The sequence below is a fragment of the Gopherus flavomarginatus genome, chromosome 13, assembly GCF_025201925.1.
Source record: "Gopherus flavomarginatus isolate rGopFla2 chromosome 13, rGopFla2.mat.asm, whole genome shotgun sequence".
Taxonomy (NCBI): Eukaryota; Metazoa; Chordata; order Testudines; family Testudinidae; genus Gopherus; species Gopherus flavomarginatus.
The window spans coordinates 4,170,577-4,176,576 of NC_066629.1; the positions used below are offsets into that span (position 1 = coordinate 4,170,577).

The 6,000-nt window shown below is 43.7% G+C and overlaps 1 non-coding gene and 1 pseudogene across 1 annotated transcript; both read left to right on the forward strand.

The window, feature by feature from the left end:
- The first annotated feature begins 3,018 nt into the window (after positions 1-3,018).
- Positions 3,019-3,198, forward strand: LOC127033880 (uncharacterized; annotated as a pseudogene).
- A 2,203-nt stretch (positions 3,199-5,401) lies between these two features.
- Positions 5,402-5,595, forward strand: LOC127033894 (U2 spliceosomal RNA). The gene has a single exon (XR_007769248.1). It is a non-coding gene; the product is annotated as a U2 spliceosomal RNA (small nuclear RNA).
- Positions 5,596-6,000: the final 405 nt, after the last annotated feature.

The following is a 6,000-nucleotide window of genomic DNA, read 5'->3' on the forward strand; positions in this document are numbered from 1 at the left end:
TGGGAACAAGCATCCATTTCTCCTTCTCTGGGGCTTTGGGTTTTTGACCCCATAACCTTAATGGTGAGTACTTTTCAGGGAAAGGCAAAGCTCTCGCCCCCTCTGTCATAAACAGATAGCTATGGGTTAACGTCTCTTTCACCTGGAAAGAAGTATCTGAAACACCTGACCAGAGGACCAATCAGGAAACAGGATTTTTTCAACTCTGGGTGGAGGGAAGTTTGTGAGTGAGTCCTTTGTTCTTGGTCTTCTGTCTGACTCTCTCTCAGCTATGAGGGGATTTCTATTTCCTGCTTTCTAATCTTCTGTTTCCAAGTTGTGAGTACAGATATAATAAAAACAATAGGGATTATTGTTTTTTTCTTTTGTGTTTACATGTCTATAGTTGCTGGAGTGCTTTGAATTGTATTCTTTTTGAATAAGGCTGTTTATTCATATTTCTTTTAAGCAATTGACCCTGTATTTGTCGCCTTAATACAGAGAGACCATTTTTATGTATTTTTTCTTTCTTTTTATATAAAGCTTTCTTTTAAGACCTGTTGGAGTTTTTCTTTAGTGGGGAACTCCAGGGAATTGAGTCTGCAGCTCACCAGGGAATTGGTGGGAGGAAGAAGTCAGGGGAAAATCTGTGTGTGTTAGATTTAATAGCCTGACTTTGCATTCCCTCTGGGTGAAGAGGGAAGTAATTCTGTTTTCCAGGACTGGGAATGGGGAGGGTGGACTCCCTCTGTTTTGATTCATGGAGCTTGCTTCTGTGTCTCTCTCCAGGAACACCTGGAGGCGGGAAGGGAAAAGGTTTATTTCCCTTTGTTGTGAGACTCAAGGGATTTGGGTCTTGGGGTCCCCAGGGAAGGTTTTGGGGGGACCAGAGTGCCCCAAAACACTCTAATTTTCTGGGTGGTGGCAGCTTTACCAGGTCCAATCTGGTAACTAAGCTTGGAGGTTTTCATGCTAACCCCCATATTTTGGACGCTAAGGTCCAAATCTGGGACTAGGTTTATGTCAGGTACAGTTATTCTGTCCTTGAGTCAAAATAAACTGGAAAATACACTTGATTACGTCTGTCCCAATAACAAAGAGCCTGGGGATCCCACAGCAGGTGAAATGTCTGTTTGGACAAGCACTCCCAGCATGCAATCTGGGGTGGGTGTAACCATGCAAATAACATCAGCCCCAAAAGGCCTTTACAACAGATGGCAGGGTAGAGTTCATTCTGACCCTGCTTACACTATATATTGTGGCAACGATTAAAAATCAGTGAACGTTAAATCTCACCAAATGAGGGTCAATACATCCTCATCATTGTATCCACTTGTGCTACTCCACACCTGAACTTAGCTATCATATGAACAACATACCCTCCTAGCTCAGTGGCTGTACATTGATCTGTTAAACTTTTACCCTCAACTGGGGTTATTGCAGATTATGTATTCCTTCTACCACTTGATCTTAAACTGAATTTTGCACCCCCTTGATAATCTGTATGTTATTCCCTGATCACCAGAAAGATTTATGCCTAAATTCTGTACCATACTTGTTTTTTTGATCATCTTGATAAAATGTTGATATTTGTTGGAGATCCCGGCTCTTGTTTCTTTGCAAGGTGTGTGCATTTGCTCTGGGTTTTAGCCTGCTAACACTGAAGGGAGCTGAGTGCCCTCTAGCTTCCTGGTCAAGCTCTGTCCTCCATGTGCCTGGGCGGCAGCGGGACTGTCTCAGGAGAGCAGCTTCCCGCCTCCATCCCAATCTCTGTCCAGCTGGGGAACGAGCAGGGGCAGCCCTGAGAAAAGACTCCTTTGAGCAGCTGGGGCCACTGGGGACTCTTATTTCCATACCCACAGTGCATTGCATGCAGCGAAGCGAGTCGCTGGTCAAGGGGCTGGTTTTGCTCCCAATGTCCCTCGTTCCGATGATCAAACTCGGGATTTAAACCAGTTCAATTAAATTTCCTCTAAAAGCGAGAGGTTTAGTGGGCGGTCAGTGTAGTCACCCTGAATGAGCAGAAGGCGCGTGTGCCCTGGCAGTGCCTCTGCAGTTTGCTCTGGTTGCTCTTCAGATTGTATAATTTTTTTTACTCCTTTCTTCTTCCCTCCTTTTTTAAGCCAACAATTTCCTTGGAAAACATCATTTATGAGCTTCTACCCAATTTTGTGAGGCTGTTACCTCTTGCTGTGGAAAGAAAGAATGGTGGTTGGACTTTTCTTACTTGAACAGAGCAGTGGTGTGTCTTCTTGGCTAGCTGCTGCCTGTTTGGGGAGTCAGTGGCTGTGAGGCAACCCTTACAGATGATGGCAGGGGGAGAGCTCTCTCTTCTGCAGCGATGCTGCAATTTTTTGTTGGGCCCCTCCTTCATCCTCCCCCATCCTGCATATGAGGCATGCAGGCTTGGTGGCCTGCTGAGGTGGGTCAAGCCCAGGTTTCTTTTGGCAGATGCCTGGTTGAGAATCAGTGCTGTATCATATCCCTCCTCAGTCATCTCTTGTCTAAACTGACCAATGTCTGTAGTCTCATCTCATACTTTAGAAGCCTGCTATTTCCCCCTTTCTGTTGTAAAAACTGACTATTTATTTCTACCCTTTGTTTCCTATTTGCTAACCAGTTCCTGATCCATGAGAGGGCTTGAGCTGTCTGGCTTAGCTCGTGACTGCGAGTGCTGACCTCAGGGCAGACAATTAAGAAGTAGGGCACAATCCCCAAATTGGTTGTGTGTTCTAGACTTAGATTTCACCAAGTATCAGACTACGTGCCTTTTATGTCTTTTTAAACCAAACTTGCTATTTTGGGGTAATTTATGCATTATGTAGAGGATGCATATTTCCACCTTTTCATGTTCTCTGTACATATAAATATCTCCTGTCTCTGAGTTCCATTCTGTGCATCCAGAGAAGTGAGCTGTAGCCCACGAAAGCTCATGCTGAAATAAATTTGTTAGTCTCTAAAGTGCCACAATACTCCTGTTCTTTTTGCGGATACAGACTAACACAGCTGCTGCTCTGAAACCTGACATTATGTAGAGGATTAGCTTGAATCAAAATGTTACATCTGTTCTTAGCACTTTAATAACTGATCCTTCCTCTAACTGAGGACTATTTATTGAACTGATTTTTGGACTAGGGAGATGGAATGGCAGCTTGCTCCATCCACTGCACGCATCGCCCTGTTATTGCAGTAATGACCTCCGAGAACGCTGGACCTCCCTATGGGGAGATATGATGGTTGAAGAGCAGCCAAGAAATGTGGTGGTGTCTGTGTTACCATTCGGTCTGTACTAAGACTAGGGTTTTGAGTCATTTGTATCTCTTTGGTTAGTTATTAGTAACATCTTATTAGGCCTCTGAGTTGAAAGGCTGCTCTTGCAGATTTTACCGTCTCATTGTTTGTACGTCAAACAGCTGCTTTCTTAGTCTATTCTGTGTAGGTTCTTAAACCGCTCTCCTTAGTATACCTTCCAGAATGGAGTGCACGGTTTGGATCATTTGTTCCCTCGTTTCCCTACAGAAGAGAAATTTGCCATCCCTTTCCCCTTTGGAAAATGCCACTGTTTTAACTTAGGAAACAGTCTCTGTAAACTTTTTGTCCAGATGAGGGATAGTTCATAGGCGCAGAAGAAGAGGAAGGTCGTGGCCCTTTGAGTCACATTCCTAGCATTTAAGGCCAGAAGGAATCAGCTGATCACCTCAGAGGGACTGAGGTGCATCAGTGCCTGAGGCCCTACCATGGCAAGGAATTGATTTGATGCCATTGACTGCATGTTTGAGGTAGTTTTGTGGGAAGGAGCAGACAAGAGCATTGGGGTTGCGGTATAGCACTTGCATAGGCTTGCTTTGCCCTGTTTTGCTGTATGAGTTTGTCATAAACAGATAGCTAAGGGTTAATGTTATTTTACCTGTAAAGGGTTAACACAGGGAACCAAACACCTGACCAGAGGACCAATCAGGAAACAAGACTTTTTCAAATCTGGGTGGAGGGAAGTTTTGGGTGTGAGTCCTTTGTTCTTGGTCTATTCCCTCTCTCGGCTCTGAGAGTGATTTTTCTATCTCCTGGCTTTCTAATCTTCTGTTTCCAAGTTGTAAGTACAAGGATAGTAAGACAATAGGTTTATATTGTTTTTTTTGTATTTACATGTGTGTAGTTGCTGGAATGTTTTAAATTGTATTCTTTTTGGATAAGGCTGTTTTATTCATTTTTTTCCTTTAAGCAATTGACCCTGTATATTGTCATCCTGATACAGAGCCTATTTTTAATGTCCTTTTTCTTTCTTTTTATATAAAGCTTTCTTTTTAAGACCTGTTGGAGTTTTTCTTTAGTGGGGACTCCAGGGAATTGAGTCTGCAGCTCACCAGGGAATTGGTGGGAGGAAGAAGTCAGGGGGAAAAAATCTCTTTGTGTTAGATTTACTAAGCCTGACTTTGCATACCCTCTGGGTGAGGGGGAGAGAGATTAGATCTCTTGGTACTTGTGTTTCCAGGACTGGAAGCAGGGAATCTCCTAGGGTCATCCAGGGAGGGGAGCCTGGGAGGAAGTAACAAGGGGAGGGGGTTATTTCCCTTTGTTGTAAGACTCAAGGCATCTGAGTCTGGGGGTCCCCCAGGGAAGGTTTTGGGGAGACCACAGTGAGTTAGGCACTGTATAATTCCTAGCTGGTGGCAGCAATTACCAGGTCCAAGCTGGTAACTAAGCTTGGAGGTTTTTCATGCTAACACCCATATTTTGGACGCTAAGGTCCAGATCTGGGAAAAAATGTTATGACAGAGTTAACAGTGAGAGATTGCTAGTCACAGGTCAGTGGGTGGGTTTGTGCACATTAGGAGTGTAAAGAGAACCGTCTTTGAACAGAATTGTGTGTTAAGGGGTCTTGCTTTGAATTCTTCCACTGGAGTCATTTTGGGGAAGTGAGCCTCACTTAGAGTTACCTAGTTAGGGTGTCCGTTGCGTGTCTGGGAGCTCATCATGGTGAGGTCGAAAGCGGTGGGGGCAGGGACCACAGTGGGGGCAGGGGTGCATGTACATCATAGAGTCTTAGTAGAGTCTTAGCATTGCTTCTTGGCCTTCTGGTTAAGAGGAGTGAAAACACTGTGTAAGGAACTGTAAACCCCCATCCCCCGCTGGACTATACCCTCTAAGCCCTGAACCAACAGAACCAAACTCCACCATGTGAGGGTCATTCTGTACCCAGCCTGCTTATTTATACTTACAATTAACTATAGCTCCTTGTATGTATGAGTGATGTACCCCTACTACTGCTTGACTGTATCCTGATCTCACCCACCAAACACCCCACATTGGGGACGTTGCAGTCCGTATATGTTATGTGCTGTACAATACCAAAATACCAACATCCCCATATACTCTGTATGTTCCCCCCAATGACTGAGAACTGACACTTCAAACTCTTTGTATCATTTATTTTTAAACACTCTCTAATAAACTTTTAAATCTGTATTTGTTCTTATCAGTTGAATATCTGATATGTCCTTAATTTAAGGACTGTATATTCCATTGGTTTTCCAAACAGGGGGCTGGACTAGGAGCTTGCTCTGTCCACCCCATACATTGACCTCATATTGCAGTGTCTCCAAGATTGGTGCATCTCCTTTTGGGGAGACTGTTTTGGTTAGAAAAGCAGAAAGGCTTTTACTCTGGTGATATTTCTTGAAAGCAGTTTTTTTTCCAAGTCATTGAAATGTCCAGAGTTTTGGTTTCTTTGTGAGAAAATATTGTTATATCTTGGGAGCTTTTTGTGAGTTGATAGAGTTGAGGTTCTTTGTTGCCCCATCTGAAAAAAAAAAGATATATTGGAAGTGGAAAGATTCAGAAAAAAGAGCAACAAGAATGCTGAGGGGCTATGGAACAGCTTCTGTAGAAGAAGAGATTAATGAGATTGGGACTTCTCAGCTGGGAAGAGACGACTAAAAGGGGATACAAAGGAGGTCTATAAAACCATGACTAGTGTGGAGAAAAGAAGAAGGAAGTGTTCATTCTTCCTTCTCATACCACAAG